We start from the raw sequence: 17,734 nt of genomic DNA, 5'->3' as shown, positions 1-17,734 counted from the left end.
CAGAAATAAGCCAAACTGGATCACCAAGTCCTCTGAAGTTGCGAGGTGACGCATTACTTATCTACTTTTTAACTAAAACTCTTTATATAAATACTTTGAAATTATTCTAGATTTTAATCCGAAATAAACTAAACTGGATCACCAAGTCCTCTGAAGTTGCGAGGTGGCGCATTACTTATCTAATTTTTAAATCAAACTCTTCATACTTACAAAATAGTTTCTAAATTATTCTGGCATTTAATCAGAAATAATCCAAACTGGATCACCAAGTCCTCTGAAGTTGCGAGGTGACGCATTAACTTTCTACTTTTTGACTAGAAATCTTTATATAAATACTTTGAAATTATTCTAGAGTTAAATCCGAAATAAGCCAAACTGGATCACCAAGTCCTCTGAAGTTGCGAGGTGACGCATTACTTATCTACTTTTTGAATCAAACTCTTCATATTGAAACTTACAAAATAGTTTCTAAATTATTCTGACATTTAATCAGAAATAAGCCAAACTGGATCACCAAGTCCTCTGATGTTGCGAGGTGATGCATTAACTTTCTACTTTTTGACTAGAAATCTTTATATAAATACTTTGAAATTATTCTAGAGTTAAATCCGAAATAAGCCAAACTGGATCACCAAGTCCTCTGATGTTGCGAGGTGACGCATTAACTTTCTACTTTTTGACTAGAACTCTTTATATAAATACTTTGAAATTATTCTAGAGTTAAATCCGAAAAAAGCCAAACTGGATCACCAAGTCCTCTGATGTTGCGAGGTGACGCATTAACTTTCTACTTTTTGACTAGAAATCTTTATATAAATACTTTGAAATTATTCTAGAGTTAAATCCGAAATAAGCCAAACTGGATCACCAAGTCCTCTGAAGTTGCGAGGTGACGCATTACTTATCTACTTTTTAAATCAAACTCCTTATATTTGTGCTCATTCTGCACGTCGAATGACTCTATTCGACAATTCTCACCTCGGAGTCACATGACTCTTCTCACTCGATTCCGGTTGTCGACTCGAGTGAGGTGAGAGGTTCACTTTTGTAGCGAGAAACGAAATGAACCAAAACAAATGCGATGTTCATTCGCAGAACTGTCAAACCGGTGGCGCATCAAGAATACGCTTTGATTATGGCGTATTAAAAAAACACAATTTGTATATATCGTTTTATCTCGTCAATTTGTAATATTTCATCTACTTACATCAAGTTATGACCTTAAACAAAAGTTGTATGTAATGATTTAAAATTAGAAAGCATGATATAGTAGTTTAAAATGTGTATTTTTAACATTTTGGTAACGCAAACATATCCAACGTTTGGCCCTTATATAAACATGCCCGATTTCTCTTGAGTTGATTTTCCTCCTTCCAAAAATTGAAAAAACTTCTTCAAACAAAATATTTTTTTTAATCGTGGTTACGCGGATTTTACGTCAAGCTGGATTTGAATCCGGAGACTGTTTCTTAGGTTTCCTCGGCGCAGTAAGGTATGTTTTAAACCACTAGAAAACAATTTCTCCAACTCATCCAAAACACAGTAAAAGTATTGTGATGTTTTTCAACTTCCACAGACCACCCCACAATCCATCGGTTCGGCATCGATAGCCGCAACGGCGACTCTGGCAACGCATTTTTGCTCAGCCACTTCCGTCGTCGTATACACGGCTAGAACTAAGTTGACCAGTAGCAGTAGCTCGGTTAGCTACGTCGTCATCAACATTCGAGGACCTATCCTACGACGGAGCAAGGTGAGCACCCCTCAGTTTTTTTTACAGGTTAGGACAGGAGGGTCCTTTGCTATCTGTTGAATGAAACTGAATGAGAACGACTTATTTCAGGGAAACTTGCGAACCAGTCAGCGACGACTGCTGAAGGTGACCGAGATTAATTGTTCCTGTCTCCTGTGGGACCGGCTGAGTACGAAAAAACCGATCTCATCTAGTCGGAAAGCGAGGGAACCGAATCGTCGGATGATTCCTCCACAATGGAATCAACTCCAACGGTGGGCAGCAAGCACAACAATGCCTCCATGTCGATCAATGCCCTTCCGATTTCCAAAGCGGGGGAATCCCACCCTAAAGAAGCAAATTCCTCAGCAGATGGTGATCCAGCAGATTCCTTAGATTCTGCAGCAACAACGACAACACACAGGTTTTGGCCCAGCTGCAGGGCCAACCACAGCAGTTCCACCATCAGCACCAGCTCGTAAACAATCATCACATCATCAGTAGCAGCAACACCAGAGAGTCAAAACCATTTGCATTATGAAAATATCCAAGACTGACCGGAGATTGAAACCGTCACTTTCAGCATGGTCTCGGAAAATACCCACGTGTTTACCGCATACAGGTATCGGAGCTACTTGTACTGCTACGGCTGCTTTGTAATCATGAAACATACAAAAAAGATACATATTAGTGTTAATGAAAATAAATTATTCTTGATCAAAACTTTCGGACCTTCTCGGCGCATTCGGTGTTTTTTTTTCTAGGATTCCTCCAGAAGTTCTTATTGGGGTTCTTCTAGAAAATCTTTCCGGTATTCCTCCAGGAGCTTTTTTTCTGAGATTCCTCAACAAATTCCGTCTGGTATACCCCAAGAAGATCATTCTGAAATTCTCCATGAAGTTCTCTTTGGAATTCGTAAAAAGTGTCTTTGGAAATTTCTTCAGAAGTTTGTACCCTTCAGGGATTCCTGCTGAAGTTTATTATCGGCTTCCTTCTAGGATTCCTCCAGGAGTTGCTTGTACGATTCTTTAAGGAGTTACATAGCTGAGGGATTCCTCCAGAAGTTCGTTCTAGGCTTCGTCCAGGAGTATGTTCTGGCTGGGTTTCCAGTAGAAGTTCCTTCTGGGATTCTTCCTGAAATTCCTTCCGGGATTCCTCCTAAAACTTTCAAATGTCTTCTGGGATTCCCCCAGCACTCAGCAGTGCTTTCAGGAGTACCTTCTGTGAATTCAGCAGAAGTTCCTTCTAGGATGCTCAAGAAGTACCTGGGTTTCCTCCAAAAGTACCTTCTATGATTCATAAAGGCCTCATAAGGACTGTATCGGAAATTAACTATAAACGTTCACAACTGCCTAAAAAGTAATTTGTTCGAAATAAACATAACTTTATTTTTGGAGATACTATAAATATCTTTTAAATAAGAATGGCAGTTTTGAATTTCAAAAAATATTCATTTAACTAGAACTTTTATCTCAAAGATTGCACATATGTTTTTAAAATTTTGGACACCTCCTAAAAATTTGAAATTGCGAAAACAGTGGGAGAATATTAAAAATTTTCTTTTATTTTTGCGCAAATATATTCTTTTCCAGAATGCCCATGATATAGAAAAATCATTGTCATCAAGAAAAATTTTCTCCGCAGTTTAGTGCAATTGTTAAAAATAAAAAAAGCCCATTTTTCGAGGAACTCTTTTTTATTCGTTTTCAATGAACGATTACGCAAATAAAAAATACATAAAGTTGAAAATTCGCATTTTTTTAATTGGGCATGTATTTAAATTAATTAAAGAGGTAGTTTTTTCAGAGAACGGAATTTTATAACCTCTGAAGATATTTTAAACAGAGCGTCAAAGTTCGACCAAAAAGTAGGTGTTTTTTGGCCAATCCCGGGATAGAGGTTTTTCTATTCAAAATAAGAATTTTAAAAGTCATTGAGTGATATGTTATGTGTACATAACTGCTAGTGATAATCATTATTTTCCAGATTTTTTTCCGTATATTTTTTTTTCGCTACAAATTATTGAAACGTTAAAAAAAATTAAAAATAATGTAGTTTGTACAGATTGTTATTTTGTGTGGTGTACTCATAGTAACAGGGCCCATATAGCCACAGCTGTAAAGGCGTGGGTATCCAGCATGACCCTGCTGGGGATGACGGTCGGTCGGTCCAGGATCTTTTCGATTGACCCGTGGAAGCATGAGGTAGGGAGTTGTGAGGACCAGAGCTATGTTAGACGCTCTCCTAATCGACTCACCGTTTTGCAGTCCACTTGAAGTTCCTCACGGAATTCCTCCTGTGATTCAACCAGAGATTTCTCCAAGAATTTCGTCATGAATTTCTTCCGGGAATTTTTCCAACAATTCCTGTAATAATTTCTCCAAGGATACCTTCAAATATTGCTCTCGAAAATCCTCCAGGAATACATGTTGGGATTCCTCCAGAAATTCTTCTTGAGACACATTAAGAAATTTCTTCATGAATTCCTATAGAAATATCTCCTGTGGTTCCTCCAGAGATTATTCTAAGGATTCCTCCAGGAATTCCTCTTGGGATTCCTCCAGAAATTTCTTCGAATATTCATCCAAGATCTCTCCTGGAAATAACACTAGAATTTCTTGCTGGGATTCCTCCAGCAATCCGGCTGTAATTAATTGTAAATAGTTTAGTATTCCTACTGGAAATCATCTTGAGATTATTTTAAGAACTACTGCTGGGATTATTCCAGGACTGCTACTGCGATTCCATTAGACATTTCTGCTAGGAATCCTCCTGGATTTTTTTCTGAGTTTCCCATGCAATACTGCAGGGAATCCTTCAGCAATTCCTGGAGGACCTCGCACATTGGTCGGGCTTCATACAAAGGGGCGGCCAAAACTCTCAAAAAACAGAATTGATATTTTTAAAGTTTTTTTCTCCTTATAACAAAGATAATGTATTGTAGTTTTATGATTCTTAATTAAAAGCATACCAGCTTTTGTATTTCAATGACATTTTCACTGCCAAAGTGGCCTAAGTCATAAAATTGAAAAATGAATTATTCGAAAAAAGTGCAATAATAATATTTTGAGAATGGAATATATGTTTTATGTTATCCAGCATATGAAAGCTTGTTATTGGACTGTTTGAATGCACATATGGTGCAAAATTAATAAGTCACAAAACTTTTCAAATTTTCGTATATTGTACCTTAGGAATTTTGGTAATTTTTAAGTTAAAAAACGGTTCGTGTCGTCACGTGTCGCCGCAATTTCGAATAGTACATCTTAAACATCATGCTTAGGGCTGCATAAAAACGTTTAAACTTTTTGCAGAAATTTGCAGTTTTTCAAATTAGAGCTATTTAAAAAAGTCGTGTTTTTTCATATGTTTTACGTTATTTTTCCATTTTTGACTGAAATAAAATTTATCTTCCCACATTTTTTACACGTTTTGAACAAACTTGATTGGATTCGATCGAAAGATGATCGTTTAATTAAATTCAAATTGATTTTCTAACAAAAAAAAACGCAAAAATGTGGGGTTTGCTGATTTTTACCGTTTTTGAAATTATTGAAGTTACGTAATTTTTGAATACCCCTTTATAAACACTAAAATTACTATATATCACATCTAGACAACCTATAATTTCGATTAAACAAATAAAAAGGGTTTTGGCCGAACTTTATCTTTTTCCGACCATTGTGCCTCGTAGAGAATAGGAGATATTCCTGATGAAAATGATTGAGAAATCTCGGCAAGAATTCCCGAAGAATTGTCGAATCGAGTCACTTGCCGTGCAGAATTAGCACAAATATGGTCCACATAGGATCGTCCGGCACGGAATCCTGCTTGCTGCCGTCGGAGAGTTGGGTCAATGTTCTTCTGTATCCGGTTAAGGATCATTTTGCAGAGGACTTCGAGAACGATACACAAACATGATGTCCGTCAATTATCGCATAAAATCAGATCACCCTTTTTGGGTACTAACACGCCTTGCATCCAAGAAGTTTCCTAGTAATTCCTTTTGAAAATCGACTTGAGATTCTTTAAGTAATTCTAATTGTGATTGTTCAGGAATACTGTTGGGATTTATTTAGATTTCTAATAGAACCTTCATGGTGGGTTTTTTCTGGGACTCCTCAGACAATTCCTGCTGGAAATTCTTCAGGAATTTTCCGGAGGACTTCCAAGAGCAATTACTGGAGCAATCCTAGCTAGAAATGTTTGAGAAATCTCACCATGAATTCCTGGAAAACTTCCTAAAGGAATCCTTGAAGAAATCTCAGAAGGAATCACTAGATTAATTTCTATTTTAATCCTTATAAATTATTATTTACTCTTTATTATAGGGATTTTCAGCCCGAGGCTGGTTCATCCCCATCGGAATCCTTTTAAAAATCTCTGGAGGAAAGATTTATCTGGGTATTCCTCCAAGAGTACCTGAAGAGGTTCTATAGATATTCCTGTTGAGATTGCCGAAAAGTTCCAGGAATTTATCCAGGGAGACCACTTGAAATTCATTCAGGGTATTCCTGAATTCATCAGGGTATTCCTGTGATTTATCAAGGGATTTCTCCAAGGATTTCTTCGAGAATTGCTTCAGGTTTTTTTGAAAAAAATCCGCAATAACTTCTCCAGTGATTTCTCCAAGAATTCCTTCAGATGTTGCCCATGGGCGAAACTACGGATTTTTTTCCAGGGGTGCACCACAAACAAATATTCATTAGTTAATCCATTCATCATTCATCGCCCCATATCTCACAGCAATGCATTTAAATTCTAGGGGGTGCCTGGCACCCCCAGTAGTTTCGCCTATGATGTTGCCCTCGGGAACCATTCACGAATGCCTGCTGCGTTTTATCCAGAAATTCTTCTTGTAACACCTCAAAGGATTTCTACATGGATTACTCCAGAAATTCCTTCTGAGGTTCCTCCGAACGTTCCTCCTGTGGATCATCCAGAGATGTTTCCAAGGATTTCTCCAGGAACTCCTCTTGGGATTCTTACAGGAATTTCTCCAAGGATTCATTAAGGACAAACGTCTTGAAATCCCGCTTCAACAGTGCATCATTACTTCAAACGCACAAATCTCAAGAAGCAAACTTCACACAACAGTGTATTTCATTATTCTATTCTTGCTCACTCGTAATAAGCTTAAAATAAGAAGATCAGGTGTGATGGTTTTGTTTACGAAGAGATTTGTGCCCTCAAAATCGTGAGTAGGTGCCAAAGTCGGCCATTGTGGCGGCCATTTTGGGATTCTAACAAGCCTGTCCTTAAAGATTTCTTCTGGTATTACCACTAGAAATTCTTGCTGGGATTCCTCTATATGTTTAATATGCTTCAAATGAACAATATGGAAGAATATCTAGGGAATTTCTGGTGAATCCCCTGGAAAAATCTCTAGATGAATTTCTGAAGGAATCCATGGAGAAGCTACAGCAGAGATTGCTAGATCAAGAATACTTGGAGGACTCCCAGCAATACATATAGTTGCTGGTTGAGATGCAGGCTTTGTTTCAGTTGAAACGTTATTCCAAGAAGAAGAAAAAATAAAAAGAAGATTATTTCGTCACAAAGAATAACTTTGTAGAACATACAAAAATCCCTAGAAATAATTTTAACAAAAAAATCTAAGAACTTTGGATGCGATTTTCTCGATTGTTTGTTTTTGTACATGGGACAATTATGCGTCCACCGGCAGATTAGGACCTAATAAAAAAAAAACATATCAAATCTTCAGAATGCTCGGAATACCATAGGACTAACAGATGACTGGTTTTGACGTTCTGATCTCCTGTTCCGCAAAGTATTTTTTCAAAACATATCCTCAACAATAACAAATTGGAAGAATAAATCTTCAAATTTGTTATTGTTGAGGATATGTTCAATTATTGATTTGCAGAGGCCGCATTGTGGTAAAGTCTCATAAAAAATAATAATTGATTTAATTTATTAAAGATTTACGCACACTTTTAATGAACATATTTTCGAAGTCCATTTGCTGATATGCACAAGTATGCCCAGCTTGTCGTGATGTAGATAAGTGGTTTTCAGCTTCCACAATCAGATGTTCGGAAACTTTTACTACACACGTTTCTGGCAAAGACAATCTCCCAGCTTCTCTTCAGGTTCAGCAAGCATTGGTAGTCTGGATTTATTAATAAGTCAGGAATTTTTCCACAAAATATTGGAGTTATCTTTGGAGTATTCCGGAATTATTGTATGAACGGCATCTATTTTTCACATCTCAGGTCCCCATGCTTAATTAGTATCTCAAGTTTTTTTTACTAGCGTCTCAGTCAAGATTTTTTTAATTTAAACGAACTCATAAAGCAGGAATGCAGAGCGAAATTCCCTGTAATAAGCCCAAAAGAAAAATGAAAAATACTAGGAAACATCACAACCATATGACTTTGTGGCTATGAGAAAAATCCCTGATGAAATTTAAACCATTAAACTATTAAACTTTTGTTTTAAATTATATTGCATTAACATTTTATAAAGCAATTATGGAATATATCCGGTAGCAAAATACATAGTCCCTAAATAGTTTATTTTGGATCATCATAAGCCTTTCAAATATTACACAGAAAACTAAACAAACTAAAGATTAAATCTCTATGAGCGATATGTTTTTTGTTTCCAGTTTCTATTTATTTGTCTAAATACTTTTCAGCTCAGTTGAATCTCATGTTTTCACAAGCGGATGCTTCTATAACGACACTCGCAGTACATTCAAGTCCACGATTACACAAGCAGGCTCAATTTTTGCAACTCTCCTTCCGTCCATGCCTTGCGGACACACATCCTCCTTCAATCCCGAATAATTCATCAGGCAAACGCCTTCCATTTGCTCCTTGGCACGATCATCAAGATCTCCGTTTGGGGTGGTTCCGTCCGTATGATCCTGTCGCTGAACATGTTACCGAAATCCAAGTTTCCGTTCCAGTTCCTGCCGGAAGCTGTTCGGTGCAGAACGGGCCTGCTCCTCTCGGTCACCTCCTGGCCGGCCAATGCATTGAAATGGTTTGGGAAGCGGTGGAGTATGAAGTTCGCACCAAGGCGCTGAGTTCACTTCTACTAAATATTCCGGTGTCGTTCGTTGAGCGATCGCTCTAGAACCTACGGCGATTCCTGAAGTTTCTTTCGAATTTCCGCTGTGAACTGGGCGTAGAATAATCAACGTTAACGAAATTTTTTTCGCGGTGTTGGGATGAGCAGGGGCTGCATGGAGTTTAACTGGAACCTACTGGATGCGCCCGCCGACAGTCGGTTGGACGATGTACCGTTCCATCTAAAAACACATGAAATATACTTCAATATCGAGGAAATAACTAAATTAAGCCTAGTTTACAAAAATACTTACCGACCATTCCATTCATTTGCGTTTAACTCTAGGCTTAACTTGATTCGAGTGCGCTCTCGACACCTGTTGAGGTTGCGACTCTTCTCACCCGCAAACGTCACTTGAAAGCGACGTTTGTCGATCAAAATCGACTATGAGAATGCGGTGAGAGTTCATCGGTGTTCACTACTGTTCGACTACGGGAATCGGGTGACGCATTCGACTCGACTTTCGTCACCTCATTCGAAGTGCAGAATGAGCACAATTAAACCTATGAAATAGTTTCTTAATGATTCTGGCGTTTAATCAGAAATAATCGAAGCTATATTACTGCCTTTCTGAATTAGCGAGGTGTCGTTTTACTTACAGTATTTCAAAGGCTCTGATTCAAAGCCATTATTGCCTGTATCCTTACACGTTTGCTTATGTGTCTATTTCTGTATGATGCCACTTTCTCACAATCTGTATCATTGCCATAATTCATATCAGACGTCTGGTAGATCACATTGTTGATGATTCCGGCAAGTCCCCGGGATAACGGTGTGATTTTTCTCAGCAACCTCGAGAGCTTCCGCATAGTGCCAAGCTCTGTTACACAATAAAATAATAAAACATCATACACGATAAATTTCTATAAATATACCTAATTTATTCTGCCTAAACACAAACTTGAATTACTAACAGTTTGTTTTTTTTTGCCTTCCGGAATATTATTTTCAACTAGCTGTCCTTGCGCGATTTAGTGCAGGTTTGGTTTCAAAGACTTGACTCGATCATGATGACCTCGACTTGTTTTAGTAATCGTTATGTCGTATAGACCATTTCTACAGACGTAATAGGAGGCTGTCGACTTCCGGCTTGACCGCTTTAGCATCAGGTATCCCCCGGAAGATCATTGTTATATCTAGCTTATTCCCGGCTCCGTCTTTCCTCGCCAATCCGTCCAGCTTAGTTGGCAATCAGGCTTATTCTGCGCGGCGTGTGAGGTGAGACGAGTTGAATGAGGTGACAAAAGTCGACTCGCCCCATTTGATTTACATTAGTCGTCTCACGTCACGTGAGACGAAACCGTCCGTCTCACCTCACACGCCGCGCAGAATAAGCCTGATATCTGCGCAGCACCTCGCCAACCTTCAACAGTTTTATGTTCCATCATGTTCAGCTTCTCCCGCGTGGCCGTAAGAACTTCTTACTCCTCCAGCTTCCGCGTTGCATCCCTCAACTTTTTCCCTTTCCATGTAGAGGGCTCTGCGAGAAAAATCCGATTCGGTGTGCGAAATATTACTACAAAGAAATAATCGCAATATAACAGACGCTTACATCATAACCTATACATAACCCACTTCCGGAACAAGAATACTTACCAGGCAATTGCTCAACCATTTCTATTTATAAAACGGGATAAGATGCTCCGAGATCCTCCGATTATCACCATCAACCGCATGAGTAGGTACAGGTCATCCGTCTCCCCATTTTCCGTATCGCTGTTGACTTTTCTAAATGTTTTGTTGTTGATAGCAGTGGCCGTCGCCGGGTTTTCCAGCTTGTAAATCTCAATCGTGGAGCGAATCGGAGGCGCGTACATGATGAACATCCGACAGAATGGTCGCCGGCTGACCACAGCTTTAGATGCCCAGGATCAACGATTCCAGGATCATTTTCTATGAACAGTTTTTTTTTTCGGAATTTTGCGGCGCTAGAAAAGCACTGACAGCTGAATCAAAACAAAAGAAAATCGACAGGCCAGCTGATGCAAAATTCACCTCAAACGAGAAATGTCAGAGGGGGGAGGACGGGATCAAACGCATTTTCACCAAAGAAAAACTTAGTGGGGAAAGCGGTGCGAAATGAAGCTTCGCACATTTTTTGCTGTTTTTCAATAGTTGCAAGCTTCAAACAATAGGGGTCTCCTGGGAAAGTTTACTCCATAAATTAATAGAAAGCGTATAAGCAAATAAAAAAAAATCACGGGAATGGTCTATTGGGGTGTGAGCGAATATCTCAGGAGTATTACAAAATAGCATCATACTTTCATTGGAAAAGTTGTAAATAGTACTAGAATAGATCTACCACACAATGCGAACTAACATCCAATTAGTTGGCAATTTAGCCGATAGAGGCGCTTGTAGGGTTTGTACTGGCATGCACTCTCTATGTTTACATTGAGTGTGTAGATGGTGCGAATTGAGCAGTTACGAACGAGCGTGTAGAGTGACAGTTGCGATAAAAGTGGAGCGTCGGCGGACGACGGACAGCGAACCTGTGGGAAGTCTGGTGAATCCGAACGACCGGAGAAAGCTACTGAACTGGAGAGCTGGAGTTTGCCGTTGCGAGAGTTGCTTCCGGAAGTGGACCCTACAATTGGCGACGAGGATGGGATGGAAGGCCTCGTATACGGTGAATGTTTATTTGCCCCCTTGAACGTGTTTGTTTTCAGATGGATTGCTGGCAGGTTGGTTGGTGTTGTGGTGATGAGAGAAACGGTGCAACAATTCGGCAGGTGAAATTAAAAGAGGAAGTGCAATTATTTGTACGGAATGGTTGACACAGTGTTTGTTAATGCAGGTGTTGATGGATAATTTTTGGACAGATCATTGAGAGAGCGTGCTTGTATGATGTTTCAGTGGAGAAGTGTGAATGCGCGTGGTACAATCGGTATTTATCAGAACAATTTTTTTTCAACCGTGGCGGGTTGCCGGTTGAAGAAAATTTTAACCGTGGCGGGTGCCGGTTAAAAGAACACATGAGACCGTGGCGGGTGCCGGTCGAAGCAAATTTAACTGTTGCGGGTGCCAGTTAAAAAAAAGACCGTGGCGGGTGCCGGTCGAAGGAAATTCAACCGTTGCGGGTGCCGGTCGAAAGGAATTTAACCGTTGCGGGTGCCGGTTGAAAGGACAATTGAGACCGTGGTGGGTGCCGGTCGAAAGGAATTTAACCGTTGCGGGTGCCGGTTATAATCGAGGCCGTGGCGGGTTGCCGGTCGAAAGAAACATTTAATCGTTGCGGGTTGCCGATCAAAGAGAATGATTAACCTTGAAAGTCCCTGCAAGGGTATTGTGGAGTTTGGGATTTATCCGGAAGGAATCACCCGACACATGCAGCACGCACAACTTACCCAGGCTGACGTCGGTTCGCAAGTGACGAGGGCGAATGCAGTTGGTTGTCATGGGTAGTGGTGGTTGCTACACACTCACTGATGCCAACGTTGTTAGCTTGACAGTTCATAGCACAGATAAACTAGTGCGCCTGCTGTGATTAATCTCATAACCACAGCTTCATGCAGCCAAATATATACCTCACAGGTATTTGGGAGCAAGGTAGTGATTCCATGGCTTGGGGGCGCCTGACTTGGTAGTGGTTTTGGCAGTTCCTGTAACCACAACATGGTAACATTTCCATGGCTGGGGGGCGCATGGAAATAAAGTAATTTGCTTTAGAAGCTCCTTCCTTCAGATAGGGTGCTTGGGAATTGGGAAGTGCTTCCATTTCATCTTGAAGAAAACCTGGGTATATTTGATTGGGATATAGATTGATTGGGAACAGTGTGATGATCGGCTGGATGATAGAGAGGCGATGCCTTGCATGTTGTGTTTGAAGGCAGTGTAGTATTTCCATGGTTTGAGGATGCCTCTAGGAAGATTGGTGTGACTTAGAGATTCCAAGTTGCACTTGAGACTTTGAGAGCACAAGAAGTAAATCGTATTATCGCCTGATAGTTCTTGCGAGAGACGTGCGGGCGTGAATCATTGTATTCCAAGGTTTGAAAGTACTTGTAATGGGTAATACGTGTATATAATGGATCACTAAAATAACTAAAACGGCCGGTATGAAGCGAACAGAAAGTGCCACTGTTGCCCTGTGTGTTTGACGTAACTCCACTGCTGTCACAATGTTAATGCCCATATACGCTGGCGCCTTTGTTTACATGCGATGAACACTAGAAAAGTTTGCTTCATTGATCCATTGATTCTGGCTTGGAAGAGGAGAACAGGGTTTTCCTAGTACTATGGATTTGATGCAACAGTTGTCACAATTACACCAAGCGAACGTGTGATGTTTGATGGTTTGTGCATGGAGAGGAAGGGAAATCGAGACATGTTTTGTTACTGACCCAGATGCTGGATTCAAGAATGGATTGTTGATTATACCAAGGGTTGCTGAAACTTGGTTGTTGAAGATTGGCTATAGCTATAGCTATCTGTACGCGGATGGTTGGGATTGGAATGAGAAAATTTGGTTGGACTTTGTGCGTCATCAAATTGCGCACTTGAGAAGTTGGCTGAAAAATAAAGTATCTAGTGTTGAAAGGAGTTGACGTCTATGATTAATAAATCTTACACCGTTCACTGAAGGGGTCAGCAATATTATGAAAAGCAGTCCCTGATAAAAATATACAATAAAATCGCCATAAACTTCCATTGAATAATGATAAAGTTGATTGTTCAACAACAAATCATATTGTGTACGTATTTTCCTGCTGAAAATTATGTATTGGAACTACAATATGTGCACAATAAAATGAATGGCACTAGAGATTTCAATAATAAAAACACTTGAATTTGCTCCAGAAAATTTGGATTTTTTTATGGTAAAGATACATAACAACCCCCATTTTCTATTGTAAAAGTGACATTTACAATACATGCTATGGTGGAAAACCATAGGGTCTGTTGTTACTCTATCGTTTTAAACAATTGAAATCATGGTAACTACCATTCATTTCAGCGTGTTGTAACAATACATTCTGTTGTATCTCTATGATCTTTTTTATCAGGGGTGTGTAGTTCGAATGAAGCATAAGTTCGGAGAGTGACACACGTGGCTCCTATCAAACCAAATGAGTATAAGGCACAGAGAAAAAAAAACGTGACGAAGAAGAGAAAATAGTGACTTTAAGGTTTGGGTTTATTGTGAATGGCCAAGATGTGTTGTGCCATGAAATCTGAAATTTTTGAGAGGTAAAGAAATCCTTAAGGTATGTTTTGTTTGGATTTGTTAAGTGTGGGAACTCACATCGACCCGGAAACCTCTGCACCAATGGAAAAAGTCAGCTGGTTGAAGAGTAAAAACATTTGGAGTGTTAAAACAGGCATTGCCCATGAATTTAGGCATTTTGTCTTACTTTGTCTAGTTTCTCTCATATAAATACATTATTTATATTCATGCATTCACTTGCTTGACGCATTGGTGCAGTACGGCTTATAGAATTCTGTTGAACTTTGATTCATTGACTGATTGATTTGTGTTTATTAAAGAGATTTTCAGCCCTTGGCTTTGAACTTTGATGAATATAGTGGCTTCTCTTAATTATTTCCTTGTCATGGAAAAGTGAACATTATGTGAAACTATTGACAAAGCTATTGACTGTTGTTTATTGATAAAAGGTTGGAATTAGAATTGGAAGAGTCAAGGGGATGTTATTCAAAAATAGTTGAGCCACGTCACATCACGTTGATGTTGGGGAGCATGCAATGATGCAAGGAGGTTGATGGTAGCTGCTGAACACAGAGTCTTGTTTGGTGGATTGTTCTGATAATTTGTGTGACGGGGTTTGATAATTAAGGATGGGAAGGTTATGTATAATTGTTTCTGGTTACGCGGATGTGTTTTCGTGTTTGATAGATGTTGGATCTCCAGTAAGTCCAATGCAGTGGTGCTTGGGCTGAAGTATACCTAGGGCTAATTTGAGATTTAGCGTCTAAGCCGCGGGCCGCAGTTTGAGCAACACTGGTCTAATGGATAAGGCTTGTAATTTCTAACCCAGAGAAGCTGAATTGGATTCCCGTCTCGATCGTAAGGTATTCGAGACTTCCTGGATGTGATATATCAATGAGCTCTCCACAATGTGCAAGTTCGTCCAATAGTAGGTGGGGAAGGTCCTTGATTGATATTGCGACTGGGCAGGCCAAAGTCCAGCGGAGGCATTGTGGATTGTTGTTTTCAAGTATTGAGTTGCATTGCGTAAATGATGGGTGCTGAGTGATAATAACGCTCGTTTTGCATTTTCAGAGCATGGGTTAAATTTGCTGAATTCAAGGGAGTCTGTAGTTTTAGTGTTATTATCGTCGCACCACTAAATTGAAGTCGTCGCTAGAAGCACATGCGAAGTTGCAGCTGCGAAGTAAATTTTAATCTATTTTTTTCTGTTGCGCATCATGAAGCTAATTCAGAGCAACAATATGCACTAATCCAAATTGAGTTGCGACATTTCTAGGTAGGTTAAAAATCAATTTTCGCACGTTCGGTCACTTCGTATTTCGACCAAAAGCTTAATACATACATAAAGAGAAATTGTTTAGATGTCAGGTTCATAACATTTTTTAAAGAAAGATGGGGGTGTAGGGTTTGTACTGGCATGCACTCTCTATGTTTACATTGAGTGTGTAGATGGTGCGAATTGAGCAGTTACGAACGAGCGTGTAGAGTGACAGTTGCGATAAAAGTGGAGCGTCGGCGGACGACGGACAGCGAACCTGTGGGAAGTCTGGTGAATCCGAACGACCGGAGAAAGCTACTGAACTGGAGAGCTGGAGTTTGCCGTTGCGAGAGTTGCTTCCGGAAGTGGACCCTACAGCGCTATGTAGAAGTGGTTGCTTATGTTCACTCGCCAGTAGAAGCACTCATAAGTTATCACATGCGATATCTCAAGATCTACTTGATTTGGCTCAATGCTGTCTTCGGTCAAGAACAATTTGGTGATTCACCAATTAGTTTCTGATTTCGTCGCTAGGTGACACTAGTTGTCAAATAAAGTTTCAAACTTCTCTATCTCGCGATCCAGAGCAGATAGAAAAGTGTCGTCTTCGGCAAAGTTCTTCAGGAAATCAAGAACAATCTGGTGATTCAACAATTAGTTGATGATTTCGCTGCTAGGTGGCACTAGTTGTCAAGAAAAGCTTCAAACTCCTCTATTTCGGGATCCGAAGCAGATAGCAAAGTTTCATTTTCGACAAAGTTTTTTTGGAAGTCAAGTACTATCTGGTCATTCTACATTTAGTTGGTGATTTCGCCGCTAGGTGGCGCTAGTTGTCAAGTAAAATTTTAAACTTCTGTAGCATGCGATCCAGAGCAGATAGAAAAGTGTAGTTTTCGGCAAAGTTCTTCAGAAAGTCTAGACCTATCTGGTGATTCAACATTTAGTTGGTTGTTTCGCCGCTAGGTTGCACTAGTTGTCAAGTTAAGTTTCAAACTTCTCTAGCTCGCGATCCAGAACAGATAGAAAAGTGTCGTCTTTGGCAAAGTTCTTCAGAAAGTCAATTAGTTGAATTGACAATTAGTTTGTAATTTCACCGCTAGGAGGCGCTAGTTGTCAAGTAAAATTTTAAACTTCTTTGTCTCGGAAACCGGAGCAGATAGAAAAGAGCCGTCTTCGGCAAAGTTCTTCAGGAAGTCAAGAGTCATCTTCTGATTTAAAAAATAGTTTGTGATTTGGCTGTTAGATGGCGCTAATTGTCATGTACGGTTTTAAACTTCTCTATCTCGGGAACTACAACAGATAGAATAGTACTGTCTTTGGCAAAGTTCTTCAGGATGTCAAGAGCATTCTGGTGATAAAACAAGAAATTGGTGATTTTGCTGCTAGGTGGTGCTAGTTGGCAAAGTTATAAACGTTTTAACCTCGGAATCTGCTACAATATTAACGACACATATGTAACGTAATGAAAAAGACGGCGAATAATAGAACGCGCGACGCGAAATAATGCTAATAAACGTGGAAAGATTTCGATTTATTCAATTACGGAGTGTACAATAAAAAGGCGACCGATCGATGTACGGCTCAAACCAACACTAACCCTTCATCCAAAATGATCGTACGGAACGCACCTGTGGCTGCCTGCAATATCCGTTACACATAAGAAAGTGGTCATTCTCTATAAATAATTCTAGAAGTCTCAGTGAAGAAACAGGGGTGTAAGCAGTAATAAATAACAAAATTTCGATAAACAAATAATAAGTGCATAAATAAATCAAAAGTTTCCATAAATAATTGATTTTTGAGCTATTGAAAACGTCAAAAATGCAATGAATAAATCAACTGTGGCAATAAAAATAGCCATTTTTCCCACCAAAAAACTTCGAACTTTCGTCTCGGGTATCTAATTTGGCCTGTGGTTGTTCAGGACTTCCAATTTGTGCTTGTTTGTTGATGCTGCATTATAGTAGACCGTAGATCCATACTCCAATGTACTTCTAATTAGAGCTTTGTGTACATTGATCAAGGTTTTCGGATGTCCTCCCTGTTTAGTTTCACTTATGACCTTGAGCATATTCAAACGTTCGTTGGTCCTGATTTTCAGATGCTTGATATGACTGCTGAAGGAAAGCGTCCGGTCCAGCGTAACACCCAAATATCTATGAGTGTCTACTGTTTCGATAAGAGCACCGGTTACTTAGTAGTTCAACTTTTTTTCCTCCCAGTTGTAACAGCAACGTTTTGGTCTTGTTAGGGTTCAGCTTCAGTTCCAATTAATGACATTTTTCCCGAACTCTCGCAGGTACAAATTTTCGTTCTCGTTGAGTCCATCGATGGTCCTGTCCTGACTGATACAATGATGCCGAAATCATCAGCAAATTGTACAAGCTCCACTCCTTCAACCTCCACACTGTGTATCGCCGTGGTGTAGAGGTTAAAAAGGGTGGGAGACAATACGTCTCCCTGCGGTAGTCAATTA

The 17,734-nt window shown here is 39.6% G+C and overlaps 2 long non-coding RNA genes across 2 annotated transcripts; one reads left to right on the top strand and one right to left on the bottom strand.

Moving 5' to 3' along the window:
- The first annotated feature begins 930 nt into the window (after positions 1-930).
- On the top strand, positions 931-2,834 carry LOC115256490 (uncharacterized). The gene is made up of 3 exons (XR_003892647.2): positions 931-1,492; positions 1,577-1,753; positions 1,844-2,834. It is a non-coding gene; the product is annotated as an uncharacterized LOC115256490 (long non-coding RNA).
- Positions 2,835-8,249: 5,415 nt separating this feature from the next.
- LOC115256478 (uncharacterized) lies at positions 8,250-9,244 on the bottom strand. Its single transcript, XR_003892646.2, has 2 exons — positions 9,084-9,244; positions 8,250-9,011 (listed from the first exon to the last, which is right to left on the bottom strand). It is a non-coding gene; the product is annotated as an uncharacterized LOC115256478 (long non-coding RNA).
- Positions 9,245-17,734: the final 8,490 nt, after the last annotated feature.

Source organism: Aedes albopictus, chromosome 1 (assembly GCF_035046485.1).
Source record: "Aedes albopictus strain Foshan chromosome 1, AalbF5, whole genome shotgun sequence".
Lineage (NCBI taxonomy): Eukaryota > Metazoa > Arthropoda > Insecta > Diptera > Culicidae > Aedes > Aedes albopictus.
The sequence above is the reverse complement of the archived record's forward strand: the minus strand, read 5'-3'. Positions and strand labels throughout refer to the sequence as shown.